The following is a 19,341-nucleotide window of genomic DNA, read 5'->3' as shown; positions in this document are numbered from 1 at the left end:
TATTCTATAATATACAGAAATTCTAGTCATCCATCTTCATGAATGCAAATATTTCTTTCAAAATATGGGGAAACATTTCCATATCGTCACTGTTTTACTTGAAGGAAATTAAGGGATGATTTTTGAATTCGAAGCCCGAAAATAGCTTGTTGTGCTTCGGACATTCGAGGGAAGGGTGTATTTTGTCTTATCAGAGTATGAGAACAATTTGCCTAACGACTGATTTCTCAGAAACATACAAATTTGAGTTAATTTTGACTATCCAAACGGATGAACGCTCTTTTTCGGCATTGTAGAGGATTGAGAACTAATTGCGCAATCAGCCAGGTATAAGGCAGGTTGTAATCTCTTGCTTTGTTGGACATTGTGAAATCACTCCTCCAGAACCTGCTATGAAAATCAACATTCAAGGTTGACGTCATTGACATAGTTTTCGTCAAAATACGAATTACATACTGAATTGATCCACAAGAAGTAAGTTAATAGATATTCTGTTAATATGCTTTCACAGTGATTCATTTAATAGTGCGAAGTACGAAAGTGTTCATTTATGGATGTTCAAAGCGAATCACACATAATTTTTTTTTTTTTTTTTTTGCTAGGGGCTTTACGTCGCACCGACACAGATAGGTCTTATGGCGACGATGGGATGGGAAAGGCCAAGGAGTTGGAAGGAAGCGGCCGTGGCCTTAATTAAGGTACAGCCCCAGCATTTGCCTGGTGTGAAAATGGGAAACCACGGAAAACCATTTTCAGGGCTGCCGATAGTGGGATTCGAACCTACTATCTCCCGGATGCAAGCTCACAGCAGCACGCCTCTACGCGCACGGCCAACTCGCCCGGTCACACATAATTTAGTCGGCAGCTTCCCCTAAGTAGAAAACCACACTACGCCACAGTTAGAATGGTGTATTGTAACGAGAAAAGAATCATGGTTGGTATTTTGTTATACTTTGGACTAAGTTAATATATTTGAGTAAATTTAACACCTGACGAATGCTGAAGGAGAAGAGTGTACCAGCTTAGAATTAGTAAAGTGAATATAGTACGTCTCAAAGGATATTGTAATTACGATGAATAGTGAGATGAAGGACGCTAAGTGATGCATGTGGAATGAAAAAGGAGAGAAACAAATACCTGCGCTTTACCAATTGTATTTAAATCACGGCAAGGAATGGGACAAGGAGAGGAGCAAATTAGTTAAACTGTAAACGTGTTGAAGTCAAACAGCTACATTACCCTAACGGTGTATGGGGAAACACTTTTCTAAAACGTGTATCATCGCCTACTAGTGCCTTTCATAGTATGACTGAACTAATTTACAATTTGTGACATTGAACTAAATGTATTTTTGATATATCGGCTTGCGTGTAATACTTACAAAACTGAAATGATTGAGATGGGAAGTGTTAGAACCACTGACCACTATAATAATAATGATATTATGAACTGCAAAATATTCCAAACTCTTCCTCCATATTCTTAAAAATGAAAGTGCTTGAAAAACAGGTAGAAAGGGGAGTGCTATTCTCAGATCTTCAAGATTTTTCTAGGCCTAACTAAGTCAGAGTGACGTTAAGTACACTTGCAAAAAAAGGAGTGTTATATAATGGAATCTAATGGAATCTGACTGACTGGCTGCCTGTTTTCTTTGAATAATACGTTTTACTTCCATTTTTGCCTATACTGTTGCTATTAATGAGAACACCAAAGTATTTAAACATCACTTCGGGGCCGATAACCTAGATGTTAGGCCCCTTTAAACAACAACCATCATCATCATCATCATCATCATCATCATCATCATCATCATCAAACAGCGCTACTCCCAATCAAATTCCCTGAACCAAACATTGATCTCGTTTCACTCTACCAACAACGATGCATATACTCTTTTATCTATACTGATTTCTAGATATTTGTAGACAGCATTAGTAGTGTCATCAATGTAACGGTTGTCCCACATGGAAACCTAGCTAACGGAGACTGATTACTACTGCTTAGCCACGCGTGTTCAAGTTCGACGATTTTTCGTTTCTATTCACTTTTCCTTTACTTTTAGATTTATTTGTTCGGATGTCCGATATATATTGATAGTGCCGTGTGTTGACACTTAGTTGATTTATGTAGAATTTACACTACGAATGCGGTTTCGATTCGTCAGCTGTTAATATATATTTTATTTTTAATTTCCGTTATTCACTTTATTTTATGTGAGACATTGATCTACCAATTACTTGTAGTTTAGTTTAATGGGACCTGTGTAGGTAGACAGATTTGTAATGATAGTCGTAGTTGCAGAAAATTAGAAAGATTTCCTTTATTTTGCTTGGATGTGGACTTGTATGTTAATAAACTAAACGACCTAATTTATGACCTGAAAGTTGGTTAGTAAGTAAATTTTCAAGTGATAGCTTTTCTTTAACTTCAGTGTTTGACATTTCTTCTGAATGCGTAATGAATTAATGCTTTTCTGCATTTCGCAGTGTTGTTCCTTCAGGACGACGTAACGTAAGATCCCCTCGGATCAATTTGTTGTTGGTTCCTTCTGAACATCTGTTTGGGGTGATGCATGTACCAGCATCGGGATTTCTTCTGTAACTTAAGGGTGTCACGAGATCACAATACATGGTGGAATTTTCTTTTTGATTGTGACAACTATTATTAACTTGTAATGAACACCATGCTTTCTAGTAACGTTTCGCAACCTATCCAACGCAACTGGCATTCGATTTGGTTCGATTAAGGGTCCATTCGGGGGATGTACCAATATCCGATAGGATACTAGACTGGTGGATAAGCGTAATTAAATGTAAATCTGGAATTCTACTTGTTGAAGGTCAGATTTTCCACGGATCGTGTGGATTAACTCTCAGTTATCGTTTGGATTTATGGTGCCCGATTTTCAGGTTTAATTCTCGCTTTCTGTTACTTGCTATCCACGAATTTTTCATGACATTTTCATTCTTTAAACAAATATTAAACAATAATAAAAGGATAACCTCACATTATGTATTGTGACTGATTTAAACCATGTTATATAATTTTAAAATGATTTTTAGTTTGTTAATTTAACAAATATTTTCATCGTGATTTAATCTGAATAAATATTTCAGTAAGCACATTTTTGCTCATCATTTAAAAGTTGTTAGACTCACTTCTGAACCCTATCGTTTGGTTAATGTAGTGATAGAAAAAGCCCGCTACGACCCCAATATTTAAGAGTTCTATATTGCTTTATTGAAGCATCTGTGGCAGACGACCAACGATGGAACGGTAAGTTCAAGGGTTCAGTAAATATATGAATTACCTGGAAGAAATTACTAGAGTGGTACGATTCAGCTAGCACCGCTAGCGGCGGAGTTGAATTATAAAAAAGCGGAAAGAGGGGTGAAATATTAATATAATAAACAACGAAAAATGTTATGTGCAGTCTATAGTTTTCGGGGTCCCTGAGTTGAGTAATGACATTCCATATGCCTTTGAAGTCCATGTTCAGCCAGCAATGGCATGAGGATGAGAAGGGGAGAGAAGGAAAATAGCAAAATTATGGAAATTACGCATGTATGTATGATTCTTCCAGCATAGCTCCCGTACAGTGTTGGTACACATATGACTTACTATCTGAAATAAATAGTGTTGGAGGAAAACACCCCTAGCACTCCTAGGGGAGGAGGTGAAACATAAAACTAAACGAAAACGACTGATATCAAAGTTGAATCTATTGTTTACGAGGTCACTGAGTTGAACTGTGACACTCTAGATGCTGGCTAAGCCATACTTAGGCCGCAATCAGAATGGAGGTTGAGGAAGGGTGAAAATTAATGTAAAAATAACCGACATTTTGTATGTATGTATGTTCCAGAATAGCTCTCAACGAAATTGCGTAGACATATGACTTACTATCAAAAAAATATACTGTTGGGGGAAAAATTCTCCTAGCACTCCTAAGGAATGGAGAGTAAAATATAAAAATTAACGAAAACGACTAATATAAATGTTGGATCCATTTTTATGAGGTCGCTGAGTTGAATTGTGATAGTCTGGATGTTGGTTAAGTCCTATCTCAGCCCCAATCACATTGGAGGTTGAGAAGGGGTGAAAATGAATGTAAAAATGACCGCATTATGGATAGCTCTCAACAAAACTTGGTATACATATGACCACCAGGAGAAAAGAAAAACCTGTGCAGATGGAACATCCCAAGCCCCGCTAAGGTTGGGGAATGGGAGGGAATGACATATAAAATTCAAGTAAAATAGCCTACATTAATGTCGTCCGACTCCTTGGCTAAATGGTTAGCCTAGCGGCCTTCGGTTCATTGGGTCCAGGTTTTGATCCCCGGCCGGGCAGGGGATTTTAATAGCTTGTGATTAATTATTCTGGCTCGGAGACTGGGAGCTTGTGTTTTTCCGAACACTTCTTCATAATCAGGCAACATACTACACTACCAACCAAGACAGGAACACGTAATAGTGATTATGTTCCTCCATTTATGATTGTGTCAGGAAGGGCATCCGGTCGTAAAACAGGGACAAATCCACAGGTACTACTAAATTCGTTCCCTGACAGCCACAGATGTGGAAAAATTGGTAGAAACATCTATATTAATATCGAATCTATTGTTTATGTGTCGCTAAGATGAATTATTGTTACGCTATGGATGCCGTTAAAAGTCCACGTTCAGCCTCCATTGAGACAGGGGTCTGAGATGGGCTTAAAAGTAAATAGTCTAAAATAACGTGATTAGTGTTGAATACATTGCTTCTTGGGTCGCAAGGATGATTGATGGCAGTTGAAATCGTGTACATCGTACCTACAGTGCGATGGGTACATACATATAGTTATCACTTATTATATTTTTGACAGTGTCGAATACTTCCCAGTCAATTCGAGCTTCAATAACGATAAAGTCTTACTCGAAAATTAAATAATCTAAAACTATAAATCGAACACATTTCATAAACTCTAAAACTCCATCATAGATCATAAAATATCAATCAACATTTCGAATAGGAATTCTATAAAAATTCACTTCACACATAACTAACTGGTAATACAAACCTTTAAGGCAAACATTCAAACAACAACCGGAGAACACCGGGTAATACAACTAATAAGAACAATATAAATTAAAAACAACCAAAATAATGAAAATTTTTAATAAAACTGCATAAAGTAGAATTAATTAAGAATGGCCTTCTATTCATTGAGGAGTAGCAACGCAAGTCGGGTATCAATTAGTTTATTATAAAGGATACCTGAGACTTCAGGGAAATCAAAAGATTTTTCTTAAATGATACCTACCTGAAAAAATTGAAATATAAAAGGCATGACAGAAGGAGAGTTTAAATGGTCGGTGCTCTGCGAAGTCACCTATTTACCCTACACAGTTCGACGCAGCTACCCGGAGCTTGCAACTTTGCATATTGACTTGGAGAACGATGTTCCCACTTCAAAAATTTGGTTCTGTGTGTGTGTGTTAAAGCTCTAACAGTAGTAGCCTAATTACGAGGCGTAAGCCATGAAATGGTGATGAATAGACATGTCTGTACTTGGTCCTAACCTATCACATCTTCTATGCAACCGTGCTCATCCTTTTCTCCCAAGGAAATTACCTCTTTGATCAATCAGATACACAACTCTCTAGCGACAGCTATTGGGATGGAAACTGTTTGTACAGTACTGTAATATTACACACTTCGATTTCTCTTCAAACTCCCCATTCATTCAAATTCATTCTTTAACACGTAAATCTCCTATTGTTACAGACTTCAATCCAAACTTCCCTTACAACTCTACACGAGAGACTACAGCCGTTCCTTCCTGCTAACATTTAACACAGCAACTTACCTTCAAGCACTCTTCTTCTCTCATGCTTCTAGAAAACTTAAGTTTTATCACTTCATATTTATTATAAACCCCACTTGATGTGATTATTATAGTGACATTCAATCTGTTTAAGATCCAAAAGTTTCCTTTAGTGTATAAACTCACGAATATTTGTATTTTAAACTTCATTAAGGCCTCATTTCAATAATTTCTTAACTGCATTCAAAAAAGTGTATAATTTTACGAATATTTGTATTTTAGACTTTATTAAGGTCTGATATTAAGAATTTCATAACTATTATCAACCTTTTCGCACATTTCCAACATTTCCTTCACATTCATATAAAATTTAATTACAATCAGGTACGTGATTAATCAACTTTCAGTTTCAGATTAAGGCTGAAAATGCCCATAATTAAAGGGCGAAATATGTCCCTATAATTTTATTTAATTCATTATCTTTTTTATGTATTGAACAGGTGGAATAAATAAACTTTAATACTTATTTGACTTCACTGAATATTTCATAAAAATTATTGGAGAAGTCGACTCAGCAGTACAGTGCTTTCACGATGGTCATCACTTGATGCCACTTGCAAGGTTTTACATTGTACGGGGAAACTTATATCAGGCTATGTGTACATAGAATTGCTGGAAATATTGCGTACGATACCACTAAGATACATTTAAATCATATCAGGTTTCAATTGTTCCAGGAAAAATAATGCGCAGATGATTGAGCCGATATATCGAAGACGCTCAATATTAGTCAGTTATCTGTGAGCAATGTTAAGAAGAAAGGCGATAACAGTGAAGTTTGCAAGCCGAACAGGGTACACAAGACTAGCCACCAATGTCTTCAGGATTGAAGAAGCCTAGAGAGCTTGAATACTTTCAGTTTTCTTGTTGATTCACAATTGGTGAAATTAAACATTAATTCCCTTCTGGGAATTTTATGTTTGAAATTTTAATATGTTAAGCCTTCATGACGGTAAATTTTGAGAGTGGAATGTTTCTAGAGAAAAAATAAATATATCATCATGGCTCCGAGAAACCTTAGCTTCCAAGTTATCTGACCTTCACTTTATATGTTAGTATATTAAAATACGGTTATATACTGAAATTATGATACCTTTCTTTTTTTGTACTATATTTTAAATCCAATATTCAAATCCGTCTGTTGGAATACAAGCCTCGGTTCATATCATTTATGGAGTTCCAAACAGGCTCTGACATTCCTCGCGTATTTCATATCGATTGGCAGGTTCACAATTAACTTTCAGAGGGCTCATGCAGCATCCTTCAAGTTCAGTCAAGAGAAATACACACGATAACATATTAGTATCTCGGAATGAGTTCCAGCCAATCAACGTACAGTGGTCACTAAGGTCATACCAGACAGTCTGTCAATTCAAAAACTAACAATTTCCAGTCCCATATTGAAATTATCTATTTTCCTTTCTTAGACACCGTTTACCGAAATTTTGCTTCGTATTTTTGTTGCATCCTATATAACTTAAAATTACTCTGTGTGTTAAGATTTGACCATCTCTAGATATAAATAAGGATTGGGTGAAGAAATTTGTTCATTTGAGGAAGTAACTGTGTATGTATTGTTGGTAAATCCTACTCCACAAAACCATATCTAGTTTATGAGCCTGTGGTAAAGAGGATACCCTGCAGCAGTAATTGCAAACGAGACCTGGTGACCCAACAATATGTTGCATGCACTCCAATTAAACTACAAATGTCGTGGCGTTGTGTATCGAGAATAATTGAAAAACGGTTTTAATTATAGGGCAATCGACAAAATGTCACAACCGATAATACTTTTGACCTTCCGTGCTTCCTCGGAATGTGATAATACTACACACGTTGCTATTATCTGCGCTGTAAACACACTAATTCATTGTGCTGGCACGATGCCAAGTTTATGATACTTTATACCATACGAAAGTATTGAATTTTATTAAAACTACACAGTGTTCAACTAAGGACGGTTTTATTCAAAGTTTAAGTAAGTTCTGCGTAGAATGTTTCCGGCGACAGCCGGAGACAAGGATAAGTAATTAAGTACGTAAGTTGTTATTTCAAGGGCTCCGAGCTAATTCATACCGGAAATGAAGTGTTTGTACGTGAGGTGAGGAAAAGGGTGTGACATTTAAGCGGGAGTGGATTAATAGTAATTCCGCCCCTGCCCTCATATGTATCCATAGCAGGCCAATTCAAAACGAAAAACAGCTGGATGTGAAATATTCGTGTTTCGAACGTTCTAGAAGACAGAAACAAAACTGTGGTTGGTGCTTGAGCTGGGGGTGACGGAGAGTGACCACTATACTAGACTTATCTAAAGTTGGCGTCTGACAGATAAGGTTGGAGGGAGGAGCACTGCACGTGCCATTTCACGATGTTGCCACATTCCAGCATTCCTTTCTACATGCTCTTACCCCTCGCTTCCGGCTCACTTGTTTCCTCCTTCAATCTGACCACTGTGATCTGTTGTAGACTACCTGGCCAGGCGGTGTCGTCCCATTTGCGATCACTCTTATACAATCAGGTTCTTATCAGTGACAGTGACAGGTTTGGCAACTCCCAGCAAGACGAGCCTCCCAGAAGTTTTATCTCCATGGCAACCGCAGTCACCCCACCCTCGTTTCCATGGCAACCACACAGCCACTCCCTTTATCCCGCCTCGGCAGGCAGTAAACGGACCTCCCTCTACGAAATGTCACAAGCCATCTCTTATTATTAGCAGTATAGACATCGGAATTGTATGCAAATGCACATTCTGTTTGCCGGCATGCAGACCTACGAAACCGACAAGGACCGGGCGAGTTAGCCGTGCGCGTAGAGGAGCGCGGCTGTGAGCTTGCATCCGGGAGATCGTGGCTTCGAATCCCACCGTCGGCAGCCCTGAAAATGGTTTTCCGTGGTTTCCAATTTTCACACCAGGCAAATGCTGGGGCTGTACCTTAATTAAGGCCACGGCCGCTTCCTTCCAACTCCTAGGCCTTTCCTATCCCATCGTCGTCATAAGAACTATCTGTGTCGGTGCGACGTAAAGCCCCCAGCAAAAAAATAAAAACCGTCAAGGAAGGGCGTCTGAGGGTGAAATTGGACGAATTATTAGGTTTAATAGTGCATATATATGTATATTAGAGGCATTTAATGCATCGCTTCACAGAAGAGGCGCTAAATCATTGGAAAACTCTGTCGATCAAAAACATTTTCAGATAAATGTGCCCAAAAATGAAGTTGAAAATATTGAAATGAAATAAATGTTTGAATAACTGTGTTTTATATTGTTTATTACCTACTGCAAGTAACGCTTAGTTTCTTAGAGTCATGTATATTGCAATGACCGGCCTCCGTGGCTCACACGGCAGCGCGCTGAACCCTCACAGCTGGGTTACGCGGTTCAAGTCCCGGTCGCTCAATGTGAGATTTGTGCTGGACAAAGCGGAGGCAGGAGAGGTTTTCATCGGGGTACTCTGGTTTTCCCTGTTATCATTCATGACAGAAACACTCTCAATAATTTATCATTTCATTTCATCTGTCATTCATTAATCATTGCCCCAGAGGAGTGCGACAAGCTTCGGCAGCCGGCACAATTCCTATCCTCGCCAGTAGATGGGGGCTTCGTTCATTCCGTTCCATTCCTGATCCGGTCAAATGACTGGAAACAGGCCGTAGATTCTCATTTCCATCCATGTCGAAAGAGAACAACAATTACTTTAGCGTCAAAAACATGACGAAATGGGAAGTCAGAGAGGCTAGAAACAAAGACAGTTCATCTCCAGATCTCATCTTCAGAAAATAGTTCAGTTAAATGCCACTGAACGCCACTAACAGTCAAAAAATTCCCTGTCTACCTAAACGTTGAATTTTCTGACAGTGGTATTTGAGAAGCTGGCATGACTGTCGAAAATATCGATTATTGGCACTTGATGAGTTAACTGTTCACAACATCTAATATTCATTGAAAAATGCACAACCTGTTTCCGGTCATTCGACCGGGTCAGGGATGGAATGAACAAAGCCCCCATCCAGCGACGAGGATAGAAATTGTGCCGGCTGCCGAAGTCTGTCGCACTCCTGTGGGGCAATTATTAATGTATGACAAATGAAATGAAACGATATTCGAGAATGTTGCTGAAATGAAATTAGGACAAGGAAAACCGGAGTACTTGGAGAAAAACCTGCCCCACCTCAAATTTGTCTAGCACAAATCTCACATGGAGTGACCGGGATTTGAACCACGCAACCTAGTGGTGAGAGGCCGGCGCGCTGCCGCCTGAGCCACGGAGGCTCTCATCTAATATTCATTCTTAACTTAAATACAAATTGTACTATTTTATTACTGAAGGTATTCTGTTCATAGGTTAGCGTATTTAGGCTACAACCTAAGAGTTGTGATCAGGCAGATGAATAAATAAATAAACAGAGAAAGAAATATATAAATACGTAAATTTTATACGTCTCTGTATTTTACGCCTCTGAGTGCCTCTTGTTGAATGGAAAGGGCCCACTCAGGAAACTAGAACATAAAGAGAGGAAGAACTTGTGGAGGATACTAGGACTCAAAAGAGGGGAAGATGGCACCTACAGGATCAGGCACAACAACGAGCTCTATGAACATCAGGAAGACATAGTCACGTGTACGAGGAAAAGGCGACTGATTTTCTATAGGCACATAATACCCCTGGAACTCTGCAGGCTCTCCAACATAATTCTCACAATGACAATGACAAGTGGATCACCTCAGTAAAATCAGACCTAGAGGAACTACGGACCCCATTAGCGACCATAGGGAACTGATCTCAGAACCGATAGGCCGTCCTACAGGGAGTCTTCCCACTGTCTCTCACGAGCAAAAAAGAGTACAGACCTAAGTGGACGGATGGAAGGAAGCGGGCACATATCCAGAAAATGAAAGAATACAGGGCCAACAAAAAGCAGAAGACCATAGGTAAGAGTTAATACGAGCCCCTTGGTCATTAGTTGGCCAAAACGAACCAAAAAATAATATAAGTCGTCGGTAGGTGTACGGCGGATACGGGCTAATCTTGATAATCTCCGATTGAATATTGATGTGGTTTTTACCACTTCATTGAGCATACCTATGTATCGGGGAAGGTTTAGGTGCATGAAATATTAATCTGCTACAAGCGGGAATTGAGCAGTGGCGGTTTACGGGAAAGAAGTAAAAGAGAAAACAGCCATCCTAGTAGCGTTATGTGGCTTACGTTGCCTAAACGTTCTACAAAAAAGACCGGGACGTTATATATATAAGATATCCCTCAATAAGGCATTTGATCTGATACACATTCATCCGCGAACTCAAATAGAAAAACTGATCCCATTGCTAACATAATAATGGATATATTGAGTCACAGATACGTTCAAATAGACCATGGAATCACATCATGCAAAAAATTCTTCAAGGAGATCCAATGAATCCAGTACTGTTAAACATCATGACGGCGGATATCACCAGAATCACCGACAATGCGGATGATATGGCACTAGTGTCGGTTGATATAAAGGACGCCCAATAAGCTCGAGATTTGGGCAAACACAAGCGGCCTACAAATAAATCACTAGAAAGAAAAACAGATGATCTTCAGGAAAGAAGGGAGACAAACACCTCAAAACACCCAGACGTTATATGATGAACCAACTGACGATGTTCCAAAATTCAGATCTTTAGGAATCACCCTCTAAACAACATTAACATCGTTCAGAATACGTGTGGAAGAGAAAACGGCACAAAACATCAAGCTTCTCCAACTACTCTCAACCAAAACGAGAATGACTCCAAGCTGCAATAATGCCCATGGTAGGCTATGGAATTAACATAATCAGGAATTCCCTTACAGTCGGCAAGTCTCGATTAATGAAGAATGTGCTAGGAATAAACAAAACAGCGCCATCACGTCCGATACTAAGACTCATAAGTGAGGAGGATGGCAGCTACAGGAAATATGAACCTTCTTCATAGAAGATATAAGATTTTAGATGTTTCTCCCAAATATAAAAGCATAAGAGAAAACATATCAAGTGCTGTGTGGCAAAATGATCGTCATCCGGAGCGATTTCTGCACAACGGATGGCATGGTGACAGATGAATAGAGTGACGGCAACTGGCAACTGTGACATGCCACTTCGCGTTTTGCAGAACATGGTTTCCAACAAAAGCTATGTGCCACCAAACGTTTTCTCTGTATAACTGAAGATTTCGTGTGTGATCTGTACAACAGTTAGCGTACCCGACACCATGACAATGTCTGCAAGAGTGTGCACTGACTAACAGATATCATATTATCACTGTTTGAACACACCCACTATAATTTGACATAAATATCTCGTATGGCTGTGGATCATCTGAAAATTTGCGTTACGGAATTTAGAGAGACAGAAGTTAGTGTGACGAAATTCTAACCCTAGCAGTCATGTGCGCTGTGATGTAAGGTATGGGTGGATGGCGAGACAATATTACCTAACAACCATGCAGGCTATGTCTTATGGCTAATGGTCATCTGAAATTAGCAGCCATTGAAGGATGGCCATTACCGAGAGGCGTATTTATGATCATTTGATTCTCGCAAATGGAGAATAGATTTTTGTAGGCTATATCTATTTGCTGCAATAAAAGGTTTATTCGATAATCATTTTATTTATGTACTAAAAAGAAGCATTAAGTTAAAAACCATATTCGAGACTTATCACTTAATCCTTATCGAAATTAATTATTCATCTCAATGATTCTATTAATATATTAATACCCTTTCCACTATCCAATTTGTATGAATGGTTCAAGAGTTAACGTAGTTTTAGAGAAAGCACGTTATTATTATATTTCTTACAGTTTGCTTTAAAGCACACCGATACAGACAGGTGTTATGGGGACGATGGATAGGAAAGGGCTAGGAGTAAGAAGGAATAGACTGTACCCTTAACTGAGGTACGTCGCCCTCCCCCTTCCAACCGTCACCAAGCATTTGCCGGATATGAAAATGGGAAATTGCGGAAAACCATCTTCAGGGCAACGGGGTTCGAACCCACTAACTCTCGAATACAATTACATGTTTTAAATATCACACTGGGATAAAGGAGCAAGATAACAGTCAGGCGACAGGAAGGGACTTGTAAAGAGACCTCATTGACCTACTGTACAGTACATCATGAGTAAAATAACTACTGTCATCTGGAAGGTGTATCACCATAAATTCGACATTGCTCCTGTACGAAGCCGGGGCATGTCGCTGGCTGGCTGGCTGGCTGACTGTAAAGATTTATATTGAACATTTTGCAGATTTCCGCTTCATACGAGGAGACCCACCAATCCCTCTTGCATTTCGTCTCTATACGATTTGTCATTTTGTAGCTGACGTATCAAACTGAAATACACGAATATTGACATATGGGTGTTCTGTATCTGTCTAGAGCTAGACAATGACATTTGGTGCTGAGGTATCATAATTAGCAGTGATTTTCGATCATTGAGTATTTCCGTTTCATCGGAATGACAAGAGCTCATCTACTGACATGACAAGAGGTGTCGCATTCAGTATGGCACGTACTTCCAGGAACAATGAGAGGGTGTCAATTAACTGTTCTAGGGCCAATTACATGACTGTGAAGCTCGACTCCTGCGAGTAATTGCATTCGAACGCAGTCACGATGACTCTGATTACATAGCAAAACTTGAAGGGAATGAGAAACTGTGGGAAGCCAAACTGACTTCCAATTGCATGCTCTGAATAACGTTGCACTCGAAAACAAAATATACATGTTCAGCCACAGGAACTGTAATTACTTCCACGAGCATCCTACTGTTCTCCAGAACTTAATGGAACTCAGAGAAATGCCACCGTGAAAAGATAATATTTCACATTCCCATCGATCGAATGACATGTATAAATGCAAATGTTAAAGGTCAACCAATTCAATACATCATATATTCAGATAAAATTATTATCTTACAGCAAGTACTAGTACACGTTTCGTCCAATTATTAGACATCTGAAGCTAATGTCATCAGTACTAAACCATTAACACTAAAATATTAAAATAACAATGGAATAAAATCTATGTGAAACTAGTGTATGGCTCATTAAAATCTAAACATCAAATTAAAATATGAATAGTCTGTGCGTCTATCAAGTCGTTAAATCACACATTCTGGCAAGCTGATCACTGATAGCAAGACCTCAAGAGGCTCAATGGTTCCCTGTTCAAGCTCACCGCAACATTAAATAAGATTAATCCATGCCAAATGAGGATTTATATCCTAATGTTAAACATTTTTATGCAATTTGTTATATGCGACACTTAATTTTGGATTTCACCACATCAAGACCTTATGTATCAACACAAAGAGCAATTTTAAGACTTTAGTGATCAGCTTGCCAGAATGTGTGTTTTTATAACTTGATGGGTGCACTCTGTCTAGTCATATTTTAATTTGATGTTTCGTTTCAAATTTTAATGAATCATACACTAGTTTCCCATAGATTTTATTCCATTGTTCTTTTAATATTTTAGTGTTAATGGTTTAGTACAGTTAGCATTTGATGAAGATGTCAAACAATTTGACGAAACATGTATTAGTATTTGCTGTAAGATAATAATTTTATGTGAATATATGATGTATTGAATTGATTGACCTTTAACATTTTCATTTGTACATGTTTAGTGACGTCAATATGGAACCAAAATGAAGTTTTTAATATGTAACTCATCGAATGAGGTAAACATTCTTAATGTTTATACAAGTATTCCCATTTGAAGGGAATACAGTGTCGTCACAAAGTGAGCTACATTACAATAGTTATGTTTGAGTGAGAATAATTGAGCGGGTCCTTGACAGGCGTCTTCGTGAACATGTTGTCTTAAACCCCAATCAACGAGGATTTACCAACTCCTCTGGAACGCATGTCAACACTGCGATACTCGACTCTCTTCTCCGTGAAGCCAAAAATAAACAAGCTAATCTGACTGCTATATTCTTAGATATCCAGAAAGCCTTTGACAACGTTGGTCATGCCCATTTAAATGAGACACTAAAGTCGTTACCAATTCCATCCAAACTTACGAATTTAATCATGAATCTGCAATCAGGAAATGTCACACAAATTCAGACGCAGGGAAGCAAAACAAGACCTCTCTTGATAAGCAGGGGAGTTATGCAAGGTTCTCCTCTGTCGCCAATCCTGTTCAATCTCGCCATCAATCATATTCTGGATGACCTTAGCGAAACGTCGATATCTACCCAATATGGCTTTCAGTTGAGTCCAGATCATGAAGCTCTAACAGTGTTAAGTTTTGCTGATGATGTAGTTATTGTTGGAAAAGATTCTGAGTCAGCTTTAGTACTTGCTCATGCGGCCATACATCAACTACAAGAAATTGGACTTAGCATCAATACTGGAAAATGTAAAGGAATATGCATCAAACATGGTCACCTGTCAGAAGAAAAACTATTCACGGCAGATGAAAAACAGATACCATGTCTGAAGAAAGGAGAATCTATCAAATATTTGGGTGTAAATTTTTCCAATGAAATTACCTTCCAGTCCGTCGAGGTCCTAAATAAGCTCAAAAACACCCTAGAGCTCCTCATTTCTTCACCCCTTTTGCATTCCGATCAAAAATTTGTAATCATAAACACTTCAATCTGTCCCAGTTTGGTATATAAATTTCAGACAGTACCACCACAAAAGATTCCAGTCAAATTTACAAATGACGCCGATATTATGGTTAGGGGGGCATTAAAGGAAATTTTGCAACTTCCCATGGATGTCCCGAATGATATGATATACGCTGAAATGAAATTTAAAGGTCTGGGTTTATTTTGTGTATCATGGGAAATATATCTGCAACATATTAATGCATGCAAAATTTTGAAATCTTCCAATAGTAATTTTCTACATTCAACGAGAAACTTATGTCAAGAAATCAGCACAAGCCTTGCCGTATTAAATGTAGCAGAAACAGAATCTATTCGAGACAAAAGACATGGCTTTGTAGATACAAAGAAAGTCCGACTCGAACTGAGAAGAAGAGCCTTTGACAACTGGAGCAAAAAAGAGCATAAAGGCAAAGGTGTAGTCCTATTTAAACAGTATACTCCAGCGAATACATGGATTCGTGATCATAAAGGATTGTCTTGCAGTGAATGGCGTGATGCAATAAAAATGAACGCCAATGTCTCTGCTGTGCGTACTGTACCTGGCAGATCCCAGGGCAACAGCCTCTGTCGGCGTTGCCACAGAGAGTTCGAAACTCTTTCACACGTCCTGGGAGCCTGTCCACATGGTGAATTACTGCGCACCTCACGCCATAATGTAGTCAGATCAATGATAGCTAACGCTCTTAGAGGACAAGGTTATAATGTCTATGAAGAAGTACACGGTCTCTCCGACAGAGGAAGCAACCGACGCATTGACATTATTGCTTTTAAGCCATCCTGTTCTGAAGGTTTCATCATTGATCCAACAATTAGATTTGAGACCAACGAAAACCAGCCGGAAGAGGTCGATGCAGAAAAAAGAAGAATTTATGAAGAAACGGCGGACTTCTACAAGCAAAAATATAAGCTCTCATCCATTTCTGTAATCGGCTTGATGTTAGGTGCTCGAGGAACAATACCTGCATTTTTTGTCAACTTCTGCAATACCTTTGGGCTAAATAGAGATTTTATCTATAACATCGCCATTACCATACTCAAGAAGTCCATCATGATCTTCAAGAACCATGCTTGCGGACCTCAAATAAATGTTTGACATGCCTCACTCGACTGCCTACATTTAACATCATACGAACACATTATCTATTGTATCCACATCCATTATTGTTGTGAAGGTACTCTTTGTCTTTGGGCAACCTGCAGCTGTTGCAGGAAGATTGTATAATAATAACTTACGTGATGGTTGAAAAGTGCACAGTATGGAAACCGTCATTTTCGTTCCAGAGATGAATGCTGGAAAATGTACCGACATATTAGAGTGTATGAGTACTATACCGACGAAAATGTCAGGGATGCTCTTCCTGTCATGTTAAGAACGATGGTGAAGTCTGATTGGCGGATAAAATTGTTCTTTTCGAGAAAATGAGACTACTTTGTTACTTCCGGGCGTGCGATTCAAATTGACGAATTGCAGTGCCAGAGCACAAGCTTCAGAGAAGAGAAGGGGAGGGAGGGGAAGTGGGGTGAATGATGGAGACAGAAATAATGCTCCTCGCGTACGCACAAGTTTCCTCGTTCGACTCGCACAGCTGTCCTTGCCTCTTACAGGCAATATCCACAGGTCGCTTATTAAACAGCCGAAACTGCACACACAGTACAACAACACTCTGTAATTAAGACACACTTGTCTGTCCTCATCTCGTCTGTTGGTAGCAGTAACATTTAGTAGTTTATTTATTTATTTATTTATTTATTTATTTATTTATTTATTTATTTATTTATTTATTTATTTATTTATTTATTTATTTATTTATTACTTAACTTGCTCGAAGATGCAACTCTGCCACCCCACGAGTGTGTATTCCTTCCCTCACAACATTGTAAATAGAATGAAATACTCAACGAAGGAAACAATACTCCCAATGGTTTCATCACGGTACATGTTCAATATGCCATCCCCCGTCTTACTTCGATGCGCAGTTCACAATGGTGTAGTAGTGACCTTTGCACTTTGTTCAGAATGTGTGGTGTGACGCGAAAGACCTGAAAAGATGACTGTCTATTCTTGCTACAAGTTCATCTTCTCTTTCTCGCTGTGTTGTAATGGTGCGCATTTTAGAGGATAGATCAAGGTATCAGAGTATGGATTCTTGGCTGAATGGTATTCAATTCAGATAACCATGGGTTCAATTCCCGGCCGGTCCGAGAATTTTATATGCGTATCTGGATGGGTCAAATGTATTTAAATTTAGCCAGTAATATTTATGTCTATTTCTTTCCACATGTATGCTTCTTCCCACAGCACAAATCCATTATACAGTACATCAACTTCGGAAATTCAATTGGAATAAATAAATTAAGGGAACCAGGAAATGTGATAGGCTCAAAAATGTTAATTTTTGTTTTTGAGCTTGAAATATCACCAATCTCTCCTGAAAAAAATGATGTATCAATTATTGTGCTGAAGTTATAATTGAGGAAATAAAATTAGGTTTAATCATAATGCTACACGTTGAATGTCATTAGCTGCCAGCTACCAGACAAACATTCTTTTTGGATTTTCCGTGAGTCATATTTTTTGAAATTTTGTGTACCTTTTTCTCAGAAACTATCTTATCAATGCATTTGAAACTTGGTAGTCTCTTAGACACTACATAGGTCTGCTTGTGGAAGTAAATTTAATCAGATATATTGATTAGTTCACGAATGCGAACTTGAAGAGCACTGGAAATTTTATAGAGAATGCCAGTTTTCAACTGGGATATAAAAAAATTCATTCTCAACTCCTGTAAAGAATAGGACAATAATTTTACTTAGACACCTCCAAAAGGTTTAGATATTATGCATACAAAGTTTATTGGACCTGGTTTGAGTTTTTTTTCAGAAATAGGTACATCAGTAGAGGGAATTTTAACAATATTACACTGTATGTACAATGTTCTTTCTGACAGAAAATATTAAACACAGTAGCTTCATATTTTCCCCAAATAATGACGAATGTATTTGGAATATATCAAAAGAACATTAATGGAAATGCCTCGTTTCGTTTCTGAGATATGTAACTAACCATCGAACTAAAAAGTAAGCTTCCTAGAAGGAGACCATAATTTAATTTCATCGACTCCACAGGTTAAAAACATTTAAGCTCTTTAGGGCTTATTCAGTCGTGAAATTACCAGCGTTTCGCCCCAGCGTAGCAGTGGGCTCATCAGTTGGATTGCTACACCTTTCCAAGACGCTGGTGGCTACTGCGCCGTTGAGACAAACTGCAAACCTCTTATGTAAGACAATGCAGTGACGGTGCACTAGGGGATGCATGTGCCTCCACTTGTATAAACGCCTGCCTTTGGCCTTTATATCAAAAGTAAAGTTCCTGGAGGAAAACATAATTTAATTCCATTGACTGTAAATATTTAAAAGAAAACACGAAAAGCGAAATGTTGGTGATTTCATGATTGTTTTTCAAAGAGCTGAAACATTTTTAAACATCGAAAGTTAATTTTTTCTATTATTCCACACTTCCCGGTTTCCTTAATTGCGAACGATAATATTTCAAACCCATACTCAATAAACATTTTATTCAGACGATACCTATCATGCGGTGCGTATTCCACGTCAAAACATGCGGCCGCGATTTAAAAAAAAAACTATGATCGTATTACAACGATTTGGCGGGGTTGTAAATAAATAAATATTCGACTGGTAGCTTCTACACTAACAAGGAAACGTCGGCAATGAGTTAGTCGTCGATCGCGATGAAACTTGGAAAACACATTGAGGTAAACGTAAAAATGATGTCGGCATCAATTTTGGGTGAC

The sequence above is a fragment of the Anabrus simplex genome, chromosome 7, assembly GCF_040414725.1.
Source record: "Anabrus simplex isolate iqAnaSimp1 chromosome 7, ASM4041472v1, whole genome shotgun sequence".
NCBI classification, from domain to species: Eukaryota; Metazoa; Arthropoda; class Insecta; order Orthoptera; family Tettigoniidae; genus Anabrus; species Anabrus simplex.
This window is presented reverse-complemented; position numbering follows the sequence as displayed.